This window comes from Platalea leucorodia (assembly GCF_965183815.1).
Source record: "Platalea leucorodia genome assembly, chromosome: 7".
Classification (NCBI taxonomy): Eukaryota; Metazoa; Chordata; class Aves; order Pelecaniformes; family Threskiornithidae; genus Platalea; species Platalea leucorodia.
In genome coordinates this window covers 59,605,803-59,626,934 of record NC_138829.1, presented here as the reverse complement: position 1 = coordinate 59,626,934, position 21,132 = coordinate 59,605,803, and positions in this window count along the sequence as shown.

Genomic DNA, 21,132 nt, shown 5'->3' with positions numbered 1-21,132 from the left:
CCTCAGTACTGGGTTCCTGAGCTCAAAGTATCCATGGCAAGCACAGCGAACAAGGAAGTGGGAAACCACAGCAAGGTAAGCAAAGTACTTAGCAATTCACCCCAAGAGTGCCGTTTTATCTATGCCTTGTTAAGGCATTAATGCAACACTGATTGAAATTGGTGAGGATTTTACTACAGAGTTAATATGAATTGCGAGCTATGAACTATGACAGAAAAAAGGGCTCCTGCAGTCATTATGGAGGGCACGTGAAGAAATAGGAAATAAATTTACTTTTTAAGTGTCCTAGTGTTTATCTGAAAGTAATCTGTAAGTTCACACAAAGTGCATTAGTTTTCTGTAACTGATAAACAGAGGCAATTCCCTTTCACCTTTACACTGAAATAGCCTTCCACTGCACTTCAGTAGGGCAAGCCACAGGTCACAGGGAAAAGAAGATTTCTTCAAGGCAACTAATAATAATAAAATAACATGATAAAGATAGGTACCCAAGACAGAAGGTATTCTGTGGTCCAGCAACCAATCTCTGTATTTATTTAACATTTTTAAAGGCCAAACCTAGGAGAAGTGAAGCAGAAGGACTGAGATTCAAGCCATACATCCTTACAGGGCAAAGCCTCCTGAGTCTTTCAGTGTCAGACAGCACCTACCCAGAAGGTAGTTTGCAGTAGTTACTAGTGATGTAGGACTTTGCCCTTCCTTAAATAACACATATAACAAACATCATCAACACAAATAATAGCACCCTCCACCCCACCCAGCAGCTGCTGAAACAGAAATCAGTAGAACAAGAAAAGCAAAGAATAAACCCACAGCACATGTGACAATGCTGAATAAATGTGAAAGCAGAGCTGCAGTCTGGTTTGCAGCAGCCCTTCACCTCCACTTGAAATCCTGGAACAGACAGCCATGACTTAGCTAATACACACGTTAGGGATAAAGAATGGATTCACTTACACAGTATTTGCAGTGACAGTAATTTATTCAATAAAAAGCAGCTCATGCCCACCCTGTCACAAATCTCTAGTAAATAGATTCTATTTATCTCTCCACCTACTTCTCATTCCTGTCTTCCTTGCCACTCATCATTATTCTCTCCACAGTTAAAAGTCACAGCATCTGATGCATCGATCTACTAGCACTCATTTCTTCAGTTGAAATCTCACCAGAGACGTCCCTCACTGGGAAAGCTCAATCACCACTCAATAGGATTATTGCTGACCTCCCTCCATGGCCTCCCAAACCCCTCATAGCTCTTCCTTACTTCACCCTAGGCTGGTCACAGTAGAGCTCTAATAGCAAGTCGTCTTCCCCTTCACACTGTCTTGGAGTCCACTTCTTTCAAGGAATTCCTTTGCTGGCCTCCTGCCTTTGTGTTCTTGTTTCCCAGCTTCAGTGACTGACACAATCTCACTTCCATCATCACTGCCATTTCTCCCTTTCTTTCCTTAAAGCTTTCCTAAGCATCTCTTCTTGCTGAAACCCCGTGTCTTTGCCATCATCTCCTTTCTTCAGCTGCAACATGCTAAAATCGAGATTTTGTTCAAGCACTTTGAAGACAGAATTACAGTTAATGGAAGTTTTTTTAAGATCATAAATGTCTAAGATCATAGATCATATATCAGTCTAATACAGTGTCTATTAAAATGTCTGCTCAAGCTATGTCTGATGCATCTGTAAAACCGGAAATAGCAATAACACTAAGGAAAGGGGTAATTGCTGACAATTTCCAAGAGCTGTAGCACATGCCAGGGATAAAAGATAGAGATGACAGTAATCAAGGTTAGACTTGTCTGCCTGTCCCTCATAGTGAGATTTTGTACTGAGCTCTCCTGATGGTCGGCACCACCAAGAGGACAGCATGGGAACCCATCATCCCATAAATTAAGATGAATAGCTAGTAGGTGTGATGGGAACATCATTTGAGGCTTGTAGTAGCTCATTTTCCCTAAGCAAAGAGGAGAAAAAGGTATTGTGCATCAGAAAAGTAAGAAGGTATCCTCAGGCTTCTTGTACACTGTTATTCATGCACAATCTGTATCCCAGGGTCTTTCCTTAGGCATGACCAAACCTAGAAAGAGAGAACAAAATTTAAAAGTTCAGGATGTCACTAAGAGCATCGTTAGGGGAGCAGTGAAGGAGGGGAGCGATGGAGGAAGGGACTGGAAGGTAGAAAACAGTGTCACAGGTTAAAGTAATTTCAAGTAAAAAAAACCCAAACAACAAAAAACAAGGAGTGGGAAGCTAGTGAACGTGGATAAAAATAGAGCTGAAATGTAAAAAAATTATCTGAGAACATCAAAATGTTCCAATATCTAATATATGATCACTCCTATCATATATGTATATATACGGGAACAAAGCAAAGACATCAGAGCAAAAGAAATGGAAGAGTGTAAAGGAGACAAGAAAGTCTAAATGAAGTGTCCCTTTCAATATTGAACCATTTCACAATTTTCCCAGTTTCACTAAAATAGATCATTACAAGCAAGTCGCATTTTCCAGAGGGAAGCTGGTTAGTTTAAAAAAAAAAAAAATAGAATATTATCAGCTCTTGCTATAAACAATACTTGTCTCTGTGCCCAGATATTTTGCCTTTGGGAGCAAAGCAGGTTTTCTCCCCCCATCTGCTGTTCTTGGAGAGATTTTACAGTATTCCCTCATGGTGCCTCCCCATGGCTCCAGTGAAGAACTTGGTGTAGTCTGAGGCTACGGATAGATCACGATAAATGTTATAGAGAGGAAAAAGAGATGACAAGTCTGGTTCTAGAAAGTTAACTTTCAGGTCATCTGCTGACAGGTTCCATACTACTGCCACATTACTGTTTTAATTAAGGTACTGCCTAGGAATATCAGACAGAAATTAGGAGTCTATTTCTGAACACACTGTAGAGGTAAATAACACAAATTTCACCACTTCTAATAAAAGAACAAAAAAATGCTAGCCAAATCCTGTGCCCAGCTCAGACAGTTTCGTTGCAGAAGCTCATAGTCCAGGAGTCAGTTCTGAGGCAGTGGAGACACCAAACAGAACAGGACAAGAGGGGCAGGCAAGAAAACAGGCAACAAAAAAGTGAATGAAATCTAACAGGAAACCCGAACTTTGAGGACACAGCTCCTTATTTGCTCAGCCTCTATCTTCTCAACGCTGTGACAATGGTCGCTGCAGTACAGTTTGCCATAGGGCCTTTTCATTATTTCCGTCTGGTTTTATTCAGGGGGAATCACTCAAGAGTTAGGTAACAGAAAGTAATATTAAAGGTTATGAAAAAATCATGAGAGAGTTCAAATTTTAAACAGACTTGCAAGTGAGCCTTGCCCTTACCTCTTCACTGGAGGAGAAAGGTGGGAACTTGTATTGTACACTGATGATAAATACTCACCTGATGTAATAAGACCTGTACTAAATAAACTCTCAAGTCAACCACATTTAAGGTGTTCACTGGAATTTTCTGCTTTTCTGTTGAAAGGTCTTCTAACTTTTGCAGTTCATTCAGTATGAGGTCCTATAGATCTACAGACATTATATAATCTTCCCGAATTACTATCAACCATTACTTCTTCACTATTCATCATTTTTTCATACTCTGGTAGATTGCTTGTCCTCATTTGAATCAGTCAACTCATCCCACGAGTCAGAATCTGTATAAATGTCAAGTCAATACTTAATTCTGTTAAGGCTGACATTGAAAACCTTATCTCATAAACCAAACTACATTCTGCAGTCTGGGCTCTGAGTCAAAGTCAGGTGACATGAGGGAAAGCTCAGAGAATCAGAAGAAATTCCTGGAACATTTTGTAAGTGAGTGACAATAAATTGCGTGTCCCGCCAAATTCCACCTCAAGTAGATCCCTGCCACCCTACACTAGAGCGTACTGTCAAAAGCTTACCATTTCCAGTAAATATTATTGTATTTTAGTAGGGACTTAAGGGATATTCTGCATCCATTAGTGGCCTGCTCAGTGCTGAAAGGCTTAATGAATTGCTTGAGATATCTAGAATAGCATATTATCACTCACTTATTGGAAAAGTACCAGGTAGATTATAAAATTATTATCTTTTATATACATACATATATATATTTTTAATTAATAACTAAGGACACACTGCTTTTAACTGCAGGAAATTTCAGTAATCTTTAAATACATAGAGATCACAAGCCATAGAGAAATGAAAAAGAAACATATAAAAGCGCCTTCAGACAACAGTACGTCCTGAATCTACAAAGATTTTCTAATTTCAGAGCTTCAAGAGGACACCATTTTTGTGATTCGACAGGAAGAGAAGAGTGGAGACTTGCACTCCTGCTTAGATGTTTGCTGGGAATTCAGTCTCCCAGCACGATGACTTTTTTCTTGATGGTTTAGATAGATGTAAGATTGAATTTACAGCTAAATTAGCTTCATAATATTAGTAAATGAGACTGCACTGCTCTATATTTATAGTCTTCTTGGAAATGTGAGATTCATCTGCTCTTTCCGAGACAGACATCAATGAATAGACTAAGAACTCCAAGCCAAACATTTTCCAGAAAAAATAATTTTATCTTTTTTTAGGTTCATATTATTTTACTTATTTTAGATATAATCAACTGGAGGCACTAAAAACATGGGAGTTTGAGCTGCTGAGTACCCTGCATTTTCTGTGAAAGATACGCTTAAATAAGCCACGTAGGATGCATACCTGGATGGGACCTGTTTAGCCTCCAAGAAGTAAGGAATATTTTATGACTTCTCACAACCCCCTAGGACTGCTTTACAGGCACTAGTAAAGAAAATGCAAATACAACAAAACAAAACAAAAAAAAGCTGAGCTGGGAAACGTAATAATTTCTCATTTGAACAGATCCCATAGCAGAGCAAGTGCAACCTTAAGAAGTGTCACCACTGGATCTGGGTATTCACGTCTCTGCAAAGTGTCCCCTCTTCCAGTAACTGTTGGGCCCTGTAACTACTAACTCAGGTCATCAATATCTGGGGAAAGATTGCCATTTTTAAAAAATTGCTTGTTTTAAACCAAAGACTAAAACATTAAGACAGATTCATAGACTTATAAAAACGATAAAAAACATTTCTCAGATACAGGTCTTCAGGTTTTGGCATGGACTTCAGTAACTGAATTCTCAAGTAGTCTTGAGGCATGACCGGAATGACTTTGGCAAGCTCTCCTATCCTGAGCAATAGGGAATGAATTTTTACTCCCTCAAACATAAAAAAACCCTCCACTATTGACTAAACCAAAGCCAACCCCTCCCTCATTTTTTACACATCACTTACTCAGAGAAATAGCGTGGGGTTAAATTGTCCTCACAGTGAGGGAAGGGGGATGCAGAACTACAACAGAAAGGGGACAAAAGTCATTATTTTGTTATCGTCCATGCTGGCAACCACACTCCCATTGCCCACTATCCTGCCTTCAAACCCGCATCCTGCTAGGGCGCTGCAGAGCGTGCCTCCAGCCCGGGCCAGCTTGTGCTAGGGGGACTACAAGCACTCCTCTGCATCAGAGCATCACTGGGCTGTTTTTGGGTTTGGGAGAGGGCAGACACTGTTTGAAATCACAGTTGCCTCTCCTGAGCAGCGAGATTCAGAAGGGATTTTTTTCCCCTAAGCAGGACACTTCAAGAGGATTTGTAAGACCTGTTTAAGAAAATGAGGAAGGTTCTTCACCATTGTCTTTTTTGTCTTGCTATGCAGCAAATGAAATACAATTTAACCCTAACCTGCAACTTCCAGTTGACACCTGTTTCTTTGATGTGCTTCTCACTGAGGAAGAGAAAGTCCAGGCTGCCACCACGCTATGGCTGGTGAGAAGGTCAGACACGGAGCTCTTGCAAACCTGCGCTGCCATTCTGCTTGCTGCAAAACAGCCGGCGAACTTGGAGTCGCTGAGGGTTAAAGCACGCTCCGGGACACAGGCTTGGCCAACTGCTGTTATCCAAACAAGTTGGCAGCAACTCCCTTTTCCACTGAAAAGAAAGGCTCCTGTGTTAGGTTCAATAACTTCACCTTTCATTTAGTAAGTCTCCTCAGTATGAAATGAACTGAAATGAGAATCCTGCATTATGGACCTAAAGACATCAGCTTTTTCACTGATTTCAATGTTTTTTAGATTATACAACAGAGTACCTGGGAAGTACTGGGGTGGAGTACATTAGGCCTTAGGCAGCACCTAAGAAAGATGGGTTTCTAAGTCAGGCTCTCAGCTTGATTTTCTTCCTGCTTTTGAGCTGCTATATTCACTGACTCTGTTTTGTTTAGCGTTTGTTGTAGTGGCTCCTCAAAGGATGAATTCCTCCGCACAGGGGTTGTCTCCCACTGCGTATGTATGGAGCCCAGGAAGATAAACTTCCATCCAGGTCTCGCTGAAATACAAGTAATCAGCCAGTTTGATTGTAGCTGGGGATATACCTCACTAAAACAATGGGATATAAACACTGACCTTCATTTAGAATGGCTTCAAGAAATCAGTAAATTCCTCTTTGAAAGCTGATACTTGAAATAATAATCTCCAAAATACAGCACACAAACCCAAGCACAAATGCAAGCCTGGCTAGAAACCTGAGTGTGGCAGGAGGCGTTTGTCCGAGTCTTGCCTTGGGTAGGGTGGCGTGTCCCTGGGCACTCATGCACACATACGTAATGCAAAAGAGGGGCACAGAGCAAAGAGAGAAGGAAGCTCACCCTGAACAAGCATGGCAGCGTAATCATGAAAAACACCCTGGTGAGCGAAGGAGGGTGTTGGCTGCAAGAGCACGGACTGACAGTTTCTGCTCCAGTGGTTCTCTTGTGCTCAAGGAAGGACGACTGGCTTCTCACATAAACAAGATCTGTTCCTAGCAATACCTCTCTCTTTCATCAGTTTCTCTTAAGTGAGACAATCAACAAGATCCTGATATTTTGGCTAGATATGCACATCAAAGAAGTATCAATATTAACAATGCTTTTTAGTGTAGCAGAAAAAGAAATGTCAGGACAAATAAGCCAGGAAAGATACACGTGTGCTGTGCTTGTCCCTGAGTGACGGCAAAAAGCAGGTGGCACAAATCCCCAAACCTCTCTATCTAGAAAGTTTTTCTCCCTTGATTATCTGCTGCACTGTGACTTTTATTCTGCCTTTGCTGCATCAACTCACACATGATCAGTCAAAGAGAAACAATACTGATTTTCTGAATCTATAAACGCCAAAAGCTCTCCACGAGCACAAAGGACCAAAGAGCCACGGGTTCACGCAGCAACCCAGACCTGCAGAGACACCGTGTGATTCTGCTTCCTTTTTTCTCCCAGCAGAACAAAAACGAGACTTACATCCTGAAAGGAAGAGTCACCAAAGGGCGTGCTAGGTGACCTAACAGACCTTTTACATCTCTAACGTCTGATTCAGTGCAAAGAATGCAGACCTGTGAATCATGACACTGAGCTGAACAAGCAGTGACATGGCTGGAGCCAAAAGATCTCCAAACGTTTCCACTCTACCCAATGCCTTATCATAAGCATATAATGAGCAGAAAAAGATGATGTGTTCGAGACAGAAACACAAACCAGAAGGCGGTGTGCCAGCCTGATCCCTCCAGCGGCATGTTTTCCTCCAGAGGAAGCAGTCTTTGGGCTAAAGACTGCGTGGGCAGGGGATGGAAAGGAATCCCAAACTCGGGACCTCGCAGGTAGGCGGAGGGTCTGATTCACATTGTAATCATTTGTAATAGCCTGCGGCCATAAGGCCAAATACTTTCATCTCCTCAGATCTCGTAAGCTGAGCAGTGTTAGTTGGATCAATATTTGCAGTGGAAGGTCTCCAAGTGGCACCAACGTGGGCAGGAAGCGATGCTGATGAGAGCTGGGCTCAACCCAGCGCTGAGCCAGAACCGCAGGACGAGGTTTGGAAGGAGTTACTCTGGCAGCGTTGCCACTTCTTACGCAGGGGTGTAAAAGCCAGCCCTGGTGATGTCTAGTCAATAAAAGCACCAGGCCACTTTCTCTCTGAACAGGGTTTCCTGATACCCTGGACAAAGTCTAGCCTATGCAATTGCATCCTAACCCCTTGCCGCAGCTGCAGCTGGAGACAACACGGATTCTCCCTGCTAGCAAACCCCGCGTGGGTCCCTGGGCTTTCATTATGTGCTGATCTAATGCAGTCCAGAACCACAGCAATCCGCAGTTCTAATTAACTTCACAAATTTAACAGGCTAAGGCTGCTAAACTTGGTCTGAAATCTCAGACTGATTTCAGTAAAACCTAAGGATATGGTTAAGGAATGCTCTGGTTTTCTGGAGCTGTTGTCTCCAGTTAAAAATAACGTGCCAATAGATAATGCTAAGTTTGAAATGAGGATCTTTGCATATGCTTCAGCCCATTTTGTCTATTTTGGGAACGGCCAAAGAATTCAAGACTGAAAAAATAAGTACAAGCAAAATACAGTTGTCTCCTTGTTACTGAAACAAACACTAAGTCATATATTATCATTGTCATAAAAAAGACTTCATTGGGACAAAGAGATTCAATGCTACAGCCTGCAGCAAAGATACCATTAATAAAATAAATCACATCATTCACAACTACAAGTGCTTCACTTTAAAGGCAAAAAATAGGGAGAATAGGACTGTGTGTACTTGGATGAAACAGTACAATCTGTATCAGTGCACTGCACACGTCAACACTGCTCATACAATGAATAAAGAGGAAATGCAACACAGTCAAATAACTTTATTAATCTTCTGCACAATAACCTTCTACTAAACTCATATAACCAAAGGTCTACATGCTGTGTAACCTATCAGATCGCTCCCCCATGAATAAATAAAATTCCACAGAAAAAATGAGAATGAAAGCTCAATTACTGGTATCTGTTAAGGCTGGTGGGCAAATATTTCAATAAAATATAAGATGACTTGGGGCCAAATAGGAGCACACTGAAGTTTTTCAGCATAAGAAGCAAACTGATACCCCTCCCGTTAATAGCAATTTCAGCCAAATTTCACATACTACTTGAGATTTTTTTTTTTTGTTCATGCAAATCAGCAGGATGGAGGATAGAAACCCAAGCAAGTAGCCACATAGAGAGGAAAAATGAATATAATGCAGGTACAGCCAGCTGACTAACAAGCACCTCAGTACTGACCTGCCAGTCAGCCCATCCATAACTCTAAATCAGCCAAAATGATGCTACTTGCCCAGAGAAATACAGAAAGGGAACTAGAAAGTCTTATAAAAGCAGAAAGAAAAGCAGTGTGAATACGAGCAGGTGACAGAATTATAGAACACAAATATGTAAGAAAGCTACATTAGCTCTGCTGTGAACAGAAATCTTGTTTTTCTCAAGGATTTTATGGTTATGCTTCTCAAATGAGAAGAAACCAACAGGCTAAATCCTTCATCCTGCTAAGGAAATTTGGGGGCAATATAAAGTACAGTTTTAAATGAGACTGAGGTTCTAGCGTAGGGCACACAGTTATGTGAGAAGACTTTTTGGTGCCAGCCATCCTACAGCCCCCTCAGAGAAGGAAGATATGGTGTGACAGGAGCAGGGCTGATCTGAAATGCACCACGTCCAGTCTTTCTTTAACACAAACAACTATAAGTACACCTGAGGTTTATTTTTTTTGGACAGTAATGGTTCTGCATTGGAGAGATGCAATAGTCTCTCTCCATTAGTTCTGAGGTATGGACTGGGACTTACCCAACATTGATTTGATTATTTACACATGAATGCTGTGAATGTGAAATGTATAAATAAATACTTTTTAAATACTAACCAAACTCCCAGACAGCTCACAGACACACTCAGAAGCAGTCAGAAAATATTAAAAAAGTCCAGAAGAGTTGCTGAGAAAGTGGGGTCAAATTGTCGAAAGATGAATGTGCTTGAAAAGAAAGCTCTGCATGAAGTCTTGAAGGCATAAGTAAAAGCTGAGGGCACACCACGCTCAGCAAAAGATGCTATCAATTAATTTTCTAGATGAAGAAGGTTTCTAAATTTTTCTAGATGAGCCCCATCAGGAGAAAGAACAGGGCTAACACAACCAATCTTTCCTGCCTTGCAGGGATATAGGGAAAGAAACAGTCATGCAAATATCTCGGGTCTGGGGCACTATAAGCACACAGGCACACTCACGTTGTGTACCCAGCAGCAGAGGTAAGGACCCACATGATGCACCTACGTGCACACGTGTGCAACTCACACCACCTGAATGGCTCTGCTCTTCACCTGACCCCCTGGTCCTGGCAAAGACCCTTCGCAGGAGTGTTAAGAGCCCCCAACCTAGAGTAAAGGAGCAGCCAGGGGCATTTTTATGGAGCAGAAACAACCCTCCAAACCTCATACCCTCTCCACAATAGGATAAATATGTTTTAGCTGCATTGGCTCCAGATTAATTAGAGAAATAAGGAATAATTAAAACTGATTTTAAATCAGTAAATCAAAGAGCTATGATTACATGAATATATACAGACAACAGATCTGCTATAAAAGGGCCTGATTCAAAGTCCATAAGGAAAGCTATTTCAACTAGCATTCTTGACAGCAGCATTCCCTTTTGTAGCACAGAAGAGATGCATGGCTGTATGTAGGATATCCAAGCAGAAAGCCCAGAAGGAGAGTAAGAACCAAAGAGTTTTTATGTCAACAGAAAGGTATACTTTCTTCTCCTCTCCTTTGTTCTTCTTTACACAAACACATTATGCAGTGCCAAAAAAAAGAGAAGGAAATGAAAAGAAAATGGATCAGTTGAAGCCTCGAGGAAAGATAACCTTCAAAGGAAATTTAGCGGAAAATTGAAGAAAATAGAAGCTGAGATTTCTCTTGTACCTCATGGCTACAGAAATAGATAAGTAGGAGAAAAGGCTGCAAGCAGCATTGCTCCTTTTTGTGACAAGAGAGAAAGCCCCAGATACATTCAATCAATTCCAAAGGGAGAAAGATAATGAGAAATTAGAAATACCCATGAAGAGGTTTGAAGTCTACTGCTTCTGGACACATATCATTGACAAGAACATGCAATTTCAACACAGATGAGAGAGAGAGGGAATCAAATGATCCATACATGACACACTTACCTACTTAAAAACACACAGAAACACCCAAGCAAACTTTTAGAAGTTACCAATGTTACCAAACCTCCATTAGGCTTTCAGAAACTGTTCCCTATTATTACAGATATGTCTGTGAATAAGTCCAAAAACTACTACTTCATCTACAACCCAACACTCCTGAGATCGTGGCATCTGAGTATAGCTACACCAACGACCAAAAATTAACACTTCGTTCCACCAACTTGTTGCTGCCTGTATGGGGGAGGGAGAATCTGGAAAAGGAAAAAATCACAGGAAAAATCTGAGACAGAAACATTTAACATTAATATCTCAATTTGAAATTAACAGCAATTCCAAGAGACAGGGGTTGTTTTGTTTTGGGTGGGGTTTGGTTTTGTTTTTTGTTCACTTGGGGTTTTTTTTTAGGAGAATACAGGCTGATCACTGGGTGAGCAGAGGGGTTGGGGCAAGAACTCCAGTGTTCCCTTGGGCATACCATCTTGATTTGGTGGCAGGGAGAAAGATCAGCATTTTCTTTACAGTTTCTCAGCCAAATTAATTTCCCTGCTATGGCAGTGTGTCCCTGAAGTGGGCGAAGTCTGCTGGAGGGTGAAGAAGGCAGAGAAAGACATGTCAGATTGCCTTCTTTAAAATGAGGGAGGAGAAGGAGGGATTAGCAGAGCCCAGGAAACAGGCGCTGCTGGTTCGTGCAGGGGAATATCCTGCCCCCACCCGCTGCCTGAGACCAAACCGTCCCACCGCTGGGCATGCTCTGGTACTTGCAGAATTAAAGTTGATCCCAACAGCAGGAGCCTTAACAAAGGGTAGCCATGGAAACAAGGCACTCCTACAAAAAAAAAAGGCTTTTCTGCAACGTCAAGGGAGTTGCTGGTTACACCTCATTTTCTCTCACGCATTTCCACTGTAAACATGAAAAACTAAGCACCTGCAGTTTTAAGATGACATTTGCAAATGACCTGAATCCTTCAAAGCAGTCTCATCACAGATAAGGAACCCAGTTGGAGAAGCAGCGGACACTCTTCCAGTTGTCCAGCTTCCTTCCGTGGATGCCGGCCTGTGATCAACATTGGCAGTAGTCACGCAAAACAAATAAATCTTTAAACAATAAGCTACAGATTAAAAGCCTGAGAGGCTCCCCCGTGACCCGTGCAGAAAGAAGAGCATTACAGAGAGGGCTGGAGACCGGTGGTGCAGAAAGTTAAGTCGCTGGAGACGTGAGTTCATATTTGATGCATGGGTAGAGGTGAAACGGGCTTACAGCCCTCAGACACTTCAGGGATTTGTTCTTACTGCAGCACTCACACCGTAGCCGTTTCCTGATGATCAGAGTCTAAGGACTGGAATAATGGATGTGCTGTAGGCAGAAACAACTGAGGTTCAACAGCAGTGCTGCATGGAAATCTGTACTCAGGACCTGCTTTGTCTGTTGTCAAAAGTACCGTAAAGTACCTGTCATCTGTGGGTTTAAACGCCAACTATGCTAGTGAGATTAGTGTAATACTATACCTAGAGTGGATCATTTCTGCCGCTGACCAGTGAAAGACGTGTATTTCTGCTTCTCCTTATCTCTCTCAGAATCAGACAAAGTGTCTGCATCTGCTGGTAACCATCCCTCTAAAGAACACAACTATATATTCCCAGGGACGTCCAGAGGTATATAAGCAGTACAAGGACATGTGCTGTATTGGACAGCGCATATGTAAAATAAGGTGTACTGCCCCTGATTTCGCAAAATTAGAAAGGGAAAACATGGGCAGTCCACTCTTAGCTGTCATTGATGAGAAACCAATTTCATGCCAGTGTGATTAGAAAAGAAGTAGCTGGTCCAAAAAACAGAGGAGTCAGTTGTCGTCTTTATGAATCTGCTGTTCCTACTGACAGCACACACAGCAAAAGAGAGAAACACAAGCCATTTTGGCAGCAGCCAGCCCTATGCTATGACCTGGCTCAGCTCAAAGCACAGAAGAGGAAAAACCCAAACAGAGCTAGAGGCCTCGAGCAGCAGCGCTCTCCATTTCTTTCATAGGCACAGACAGTACCATTGCGCACAGCGCAGTCCTCGAGGGAACTGACCATCGCATTCGCTGACTCCAGAGCTGCTGCTGCTCAGGACCTCAGGTGCATTTGCCTGCTGAAATAAGAATAATTTCATTTAAAATGTACTAATATCTCAAATCCAACTGGCTATGAAAAAGGAATGCTGCCACAGGACTCCTAGCGCGTATGAGGCATTGGATAAGTAAAACCAGGTCCCTTTCTATTAAAAACAAAGCAAACAATAAAGCCAACAATGCGGGTGCATAAATGGATTTTCCCCTACAGCTGACACTGAATCTAAATTAAATTAAACTGTTTTCATAATTTGTGACCTCTGGTTTTTCCATAATTATGATGTTGTGAAATGAGCAGGAACAGCTAGTATACACCCACAGGGAAGAATTACATTTAGTGACCCTATAATGATCCAGGATGAAGAAGATGCAATAAAGGAACCCACAGTATTCATTAATGAATAAGATCAGTAAGAAAGGAGGAAGCTAGAGGTAATGAACGTATACAGGATTTAGGTGTAGAAACTTCAGGCAGAAGTAGCCAACGGTTTTATGCCAGCAACAGTCTTAGCCATAAAACACTTCATTAGAGACAATCATCTCCTGAAAAATCCCCAAACTCTACCCACCTGCAGAATGCTGGACAAAAACTATTTTAAAAATACTTTGCCTTTAAAATACGATGTAAAGAGATGTTATTAGCTATTAGACATGAAAGATTCTGCTAAAAACTAATCTTAACCTCATCTGATTTTAGAGCTGCTGCTTCCATCTGTTTTTCCCTTGCACTGCTGAACTGTCTTTCTGTTGACCATCAAAATTAAAATAATCTCTCAGTGATACTGTGTTCTCCTTTTTTCATCTGCTATTATTCAGGGCCTGTTCAGTATTTATTAAAAAAAAGTATAAGCAAACCACTAAGACAGGTGACTATGGAAAATTACAGAATTACAGTTAGAAGCAATTTCCCTTCCTACACACAGTCTTCCCTTGTTTCTTTCTCACAATCCTCTGCTCCTTGGAGAACGAGAACATACATAATACTAGGTAAAGAGAAGGCAAAAATCATTTGAAGCTTATATTATGGTATCGCTCAGATAACCCAGTCATAACAGATGGCACAGCATGTCATGGTCCAAACATGTCTAGCACATATTACATACATACCATCCCCAAACCAAAACACAATTTTATGGTGGGAAGAGCTCATCTAGTTAACACAGTGTTCTGGCTAAAGTACCATTTGAGGGGTACCTTTTGGGAAAGGCAAGTTCCCCTTTGCTGACATAGTTTGCACTAATTAAATTGCGGTTGCATATTTGCACCTGTGACAGATCTGTACCAACAAAGGTTTTGATTTGTGTTCATGTTTTGACATGCAGATACAAAAGCAGAGAATAAGCTTTAGCTTGCTCCGGCATCATTAAAGAATGCAATATTCCATACGTGCGAACTCTATCCTGCCTACTTAACACTCCTACCTTACAGGATTAAATATACATTTGCTTCTAGTGAATAATTACATCTGGTATCAAAATTTGGTGGTGTACTCCAACTGCCTGATAAAACCTGAGAGAAGGATGGGCATCATAGCTGCCATTTTCTTCAAAAAGTCCATCGCTGAGCAACTACATGAGAAACCCATCTCCTTACCCTCAGGGACTAGGCATCCACCAGTGTTCTGAACCAACAGAAAAGATCAATTATTCAGAAAATAGTATTCTAGAGAATATTAAAAAAAATCTCATTATTAGAAAATTATTCTTAGAAAATTTGAATTCTTTCTTAGAAAGAATCTTCTGTCATTACAAACAGTATTATAAGCAGCAAACAACTGGATGATTAACATTTTCATTGTGCATTAAAAACTCCTCACTGATAACTGAAGAGGGTAAGACTTCCTTTAGAAAAGTTTAAAGCACATGCTTTTCTTATATTCAGAGCTACCAAAAGAAGCCAATAAGTATCTCAGAGACTAATTTCATCTCTCAGCAATCTGCTAGATGAAGAATTGTGAAGCCATTTATTTTGCAAAATCCCATTAGTTTTTGATAAACTCTTTCAGACGAATGGTAATTTTGAATGATTCACCTGAACAAAATAACGCACCCACGCTTTCAAAATGCCATTGGGGCGAGGTCAGGCAGAGAATGAGTCTGCCAGTGTAAATGACTGCATTTGTCTCCTGTCAGAGTCCTTCAATTTGGGCACAAAAAGTACTTCCATAAGATTATTTGCTTGACAGAGATTGAGCAAATGGATTGATTTTTTATTTTCAGGAAGTTTTCAAGGAATTTAGAGTAATAGATCCTTTTAAAAAGCTTCGGATGCTCTGAGAGTATGTGGGCCTGTGTGTGCATGGGGAAGAGCACCTCCCTATGGGTTTTACTGATGTAGGAGAACAAGAACCACCCTTCTCTCAGTTATATATTGCTACATTATGTACAGTTGTGAACAGTTGTGGAAGTAAACATACAGTACCTGGGTTTCAAAATACAACACAGCAGAGGCCCCTAATCCCCTTTGGATGAGGGCTGCGATGCTTTTATCTAAAAATAGGCTTTCCAGACCAAATCAACCACTATACCCTCCTGAAACACACTCCTAAAACAAATCAAACGTATTCATTTAAAATTCAAGCCTGCATTAACCCTCTTTAGCAAATCTGCAAGTGGTACCAAAGGTTGGTTCTAAGGATATCAGCTAAGGCCCTGGCACCAGTGCAGCCAGTAATAACTGCTATTACAACCATGGGTAGTACCCGGCCTGTAGATACTATAATGAATGCATTAGAGGGAAAACCATTTACAACCCTCCCATTGCCCTCAGATCCATTCCTCCTTGTCCTTCTCTTGTGGGGAGCAACAGCCCAGCCCCAGCCAGCCCCGAGCCTCTCGTACTCCATGTTTCAAGATTCCATCTTGCTTATGTTTCTAAGAAGCTCTAAGCTGGCTCTGACTGGGATGCCAGCAAGCTTCCTTGCCACTTCAGGACCAACCTCTAGCAAATGACGGCCTTCTTTGTCTTGCCTTATCAACAATCTGATGTCCTAGTCCCAAATCTAGCACTGAAGAAACTTGAATTAACAGTCAGTTACTGCATCGCTGACATTGCAGTGTAGAGGTGCATGAGGTTTTATTTCCATGGATCCAAACTGCAGGGCAGAGATGATCATCAGTCAGTTATTCTCAAGCTCAGATCCCATTTTTATTCCATACCTCAAATTCTCCATGGAAAGAACTAACACAAGGCCCATTTCTCTAAGTAGCTGCTTAATTTATGAAAGCTGAGGTTTAGTGGAACTTCAAATAGACAGGTACCTTTTGACCAGTCATAAGCACTAGAATTAATTTCAGCCACAGGAACATAACATATATACAGCAAACAAAAATCCATTGGATTGCCATTGGGCAATCTATGCAATTCACCTAGATTTTGAAATGGTTACATGGAGCTCATCTATGTGAATGGCACCATTTCAACATACTTTTCAGATGACTGAACTTCATATGATAATCTATAATGTTAGAGCTGTATCACATTTAAAACTGTCATCAAAAAGCATGAAGAGACAAGTGACTGTAATACCTGCATCACTTACATCACCCAGGAAAACTTTTATCACATGATACAGACGCAGTCCACAATATAACTCTGTTATCACTGTCATTCACACTCTTGGTGTAGTAGTATCTTAGGGGAGAAGCATTTGTGAATGAGCACGACCAGGAGTTTAGTATACAGCATCATTTCTTTAGATTTCATTGCATTCCCAAGCTCCCAATTAATTAAATGCAATTTCAGGTTACTTTAAAATGTATTGTATACTGCAAAACATGAAGTTAAAAAGCCACACCTGGAATCCAAATAACTTCAGTGATCAGACACAACATATTCTAGGCTACCAAAGTGCATATTCCCTTGCTTTGGTAAGACTTGGACATTTCAGTAGCAGAGGACAGTGCCACTAAAGGATTCCTGAACAATTCAGGGATACTAACCTTTTTTACGAAGGTAGCTGAACACTTCCAGGGATGGGGCACCCACACCTTCTCTGGGCAACCTGCTCCCGTGCCTCACCGCCCTCGTGACCGGAGGCCGTTCCCTCAGCCCGCCCTTGTGTGCCGTGTGCCCCGGCCCCTCACCAGCTCGAAGGCCCTGGGCTGGGCCCACACCCCACGCGTCGGTGCCTTTCCTGGGCTGGGAGACCAGGAGGGGACAGAGGAGGCCAGACGCCATCGCCAAAGTACCAAACAAGAGAGGAGGAAAGCATTTTTACTGCTATTTTCTTGGTTTATTGGTGGTTTGTTTGGGTTTTTTTAAATAGGGGGAGGAGATGGGGGATGGGAAAGAAGGGCTCACGCCACCCGCGGCGATCACCACAAGAATTGTTGATGCCGGGAGCTGGCACGGGTGAGCCCGCGGGGCGGCCAGGCGCAGAGGCTGGGGGCCTGCCAGCTGATGGAGGTGCGGCGGCTACGCCGGGCGCTCCTGCGATGCCGGGCGCTCCTGCGATGCCGGGTGCTCCTGCGACGCCGAGCACTCCTGCGACGCCGGTGCCGTGGCGTCACGGAGGGGAGGCCTGGCACGGTGTAGTGGTGCCAGGGGAGCCACGCTGCAGGTGGATCCACTTGCATTGGTTCTTCTTCATCTGCGGGTGGATCCACCTCCATGGGCTCCACGCTGTCAGCCACATGGTAGATGTGGCTGATGGTGCCCCCCGTCTGTGGCCGCCTCCTTTTGCTCTGCGGTTGCTGCAGCCATGCGTCTTCTCTGCCCCCACGCAAAGACGGGCAGCCGTACACTTGGCTCTTGGGCCTCTTGTTTCCAGGCATGCTTGGAAGACGAGGCCCTCGAAGCTCAGTGAATTGTGGGCCAGCTGCTCTGCATTTATAGGGCCCGGAACAATGGGCAGCGAGGTGGCTTGTGCCATCAGGAGGCCATTGTGACGGGGATGCACGTGGCCAAATATGGCTGTCCTGGGAGCTGGGGGGCCTGAAAGATGGCCTCACGTGGGAGAAGGAGGAGGGTCGGGGGGGAGGAGGGCCCCTTTCCTGGGGATCGCTCCCCGGTGCCCTTCTGCTGCCCCTTGGGCACAGGGACTGCCCTCCACCTCCCCTCGCGTGCCTGGGCTCCAGCCCCCTCCTCAGCCCGTGCCTGGGCTCCCCTGGACGAGATGGCGGCAAGGGTGTTACAGGAGGGCCGGGGGTCCCTCAAAGGGATCGAGATGGGCACTTGGTGCAGCCCTCTAGAAGGGCATTTGGCCCTCTGCATCCAGGGACGCGCACGTGATGGAACATGAACAGTCTTACTAGAAAAGGAGCTTCCAAAGCTAATGCCTAGTAGATGATGGCAGGACTACTGCATTTGCCCTCCAAAAGCAGCTGTGCCTCTATCTATTAAAGAAGAGACAGACTGGGAAACAGAGCTAGAAAATATGCTTTCACTACAACAAACAAGGTGTTGCACAAGTCTTTTCAGTAAAAGCTGCATGGGAGCAGCAAGACAAGCCTGCCAACCCCAGCTTGTAATTATTTATCAATTCCCTTTCCTTGGCTCATGGGAAAGGTCATCCGAAATACACTACGCTGTCCTTCTGGCAGATTGGTCCTGCTACTGCTAAACACCACTTCAGGTGCCCAACTGTTTATTAGCTTTTGTGTACGTCAAAAACTATTCTTGATTTGCTGAGAGCTTACTGTCTTCATATTACACTATGGTAAAGTGTAAATCACAGGATAAAGCTGGCGAAATCTCTGTTCTTCTGACAGCTAGCTGCTTACCAGCACTCCTTTGCAACATGTGCACAGCCATCCAGCTCCCAGTTCTGTCTTGTTGCGCTCACCCAGAACTTTCTCTGAAACCTGACTCAGCTCAGTTACCTGCCCATTTATTGACTAGGAAGAAAGTGGGGACTATTGACCAGGTTTTCAGAAGGAGAACAGCAACTGAGCGTTCGTACAGAACTTTTCACCAATAGATCTCGGAACACGACACAAAAGTGGCAGCATATCCCCACTTCACAGCTACGAAACTGAGGCCCTAAGGTGATTTCCTGGGCATATGAGAAAAATTGCAGAAATCTGTTATTCTGAAGACCTACTTCCATGTACTATCCATTAAATACTGCTATAAAAAACAGTTACAAGCTTTGGAAAACATGATTGCCCCAACTACAAACCCCAATAATTTCCAAGAAAACTGGTAATGCAAAAATACATTGGTAATAAAAAAGCAAAGGTTAAACAAGATTTGCAGCTTCATTATTTATGTGCTTTAATATATGTAACTTGGGAAGCTAGGGACTACTTTATGCTTCCAGAAATATAAGTATATATTTGTTAGGGCTTGTATCTTCATGCTCTACAGTAACACATGAGGAATTAGCTGGAACACACACAATTCCTGATTTTTCACTTAATTAACAAATGCATTCCATAGTCTCACATGATCTGTATTTTCCATAAATAATAAGCTTAACTGATTAACTGATAAATGTCTTCATCTGCTTTTAGCATCTGCATGCTGCGAGAACAGGTTTCTTTGGCATTCCATACCTCTCTCAAAGTGACAGTGTTTCTACGGCAACGTTCACATTTATTAAGGCTGGATATAGTATCACTGCTGAACTTGTGCGCCTGAAGTGTAAGTGTGAACAGGCGTAGGAAAAAAACACCTGTTCTTACTTATGGAGTAGGCATACAAACCCTGGAATAATTCTCTCTCTTGTTAAAGATGCATTAACATAGCGTTACATGCTTTAAAATACAAGCACTAAAGTATTGACAGGTCAAATACCTTAAGGTTTTAACAGCTTATTTTCTTGCACCTTTATAAAAGAAAGTTTGATATGGCATTAAAAAAGAAAATCTTGTATAGGAATCCAAGGCAATTCCTACTAATCTGAGTAAAAGGTGAATCTGTTTTCCATGATGGAAACATTTATATTATATAGGTAAACTATAAGAAACAAAATTTCAGTTTTGTCAGTCATCACCTTGTGGGTCTCTGCATGTCAGAAAGTTAGGAGAGATACAGCCACTTGTATCATGGGACAGTACGGTATGGCACAGGGAGCCAGCCACCATACTGAGGGCGAAATTGTTCTTCTGAGACAACCTCTACCAAGTCTATGTCGGATGAACCAGAAAAGCAGAAAGCTCCTACAACGGGGTTTTTACTGACAGGTAGGTGCTATCTGAGCAGGTAAACACCTCTCTGAATGCAAGCTAGTAAACTGGGGAAGACTGGATTTACAGCAACAGGGGTTTTAGGAGCGGGTGCAGTCAGCGGGACTCTCCCTGGGCACATGTGTGGGACCTTGCAGACAGTCCGAATCAGCCAGCGGTACGTACTTTGCTGCATGCGCCACCAGTTACAGATTCAAATGGCCTTTCCTTCTTTTTCACCTAGCTCGAGTATGGATAAAGGGTGAGCTACAGGATCCCGGAGGATGACAACATGTCAATGAACCATAGCTACTGTGGAATAAGAATTCACTCTTTCTCCTTAGGAGAATAGTACATGTCAATATGGATCTAACTGTAAGGAGCCAGTGAATGCCATCACTTTCTACATGGTGACAACATCAGCTGTACTAACCAAATAAACCGGGACACTTGCCTTCCAGGCTGGTATCAGATCTGTGCATAACACAAAATAAATTAAGTGGACCATTTCAAGTTGCAGTTTTCAGATATTAGAATATTGTAAACAAGGAGAGATGTTGCTTAAGACCTAATAGATCAAAGCCTGGAGCATAACTCCCATCTGGTACAAAGAACTGTACATCTGGTCTTTGTGACAAGATGTCTCATCATGTAGAGTGGCCTCCTACTGACAGGCACAGGAACAGCCTGAAAGATCTCAGAGCATGGGATAATGACTAGAGCAAGCAGCTACCTCTCTGCCAGCAGCCACTGAACGTGGTAGGGATGACACAGATAAGTTAATGGTTGACGTGAAGCTTGGACACCAACTTGGAGATCAGCTTTGATTTGGTCTGACCTGTTGCCATTCTGGTACCGCATAT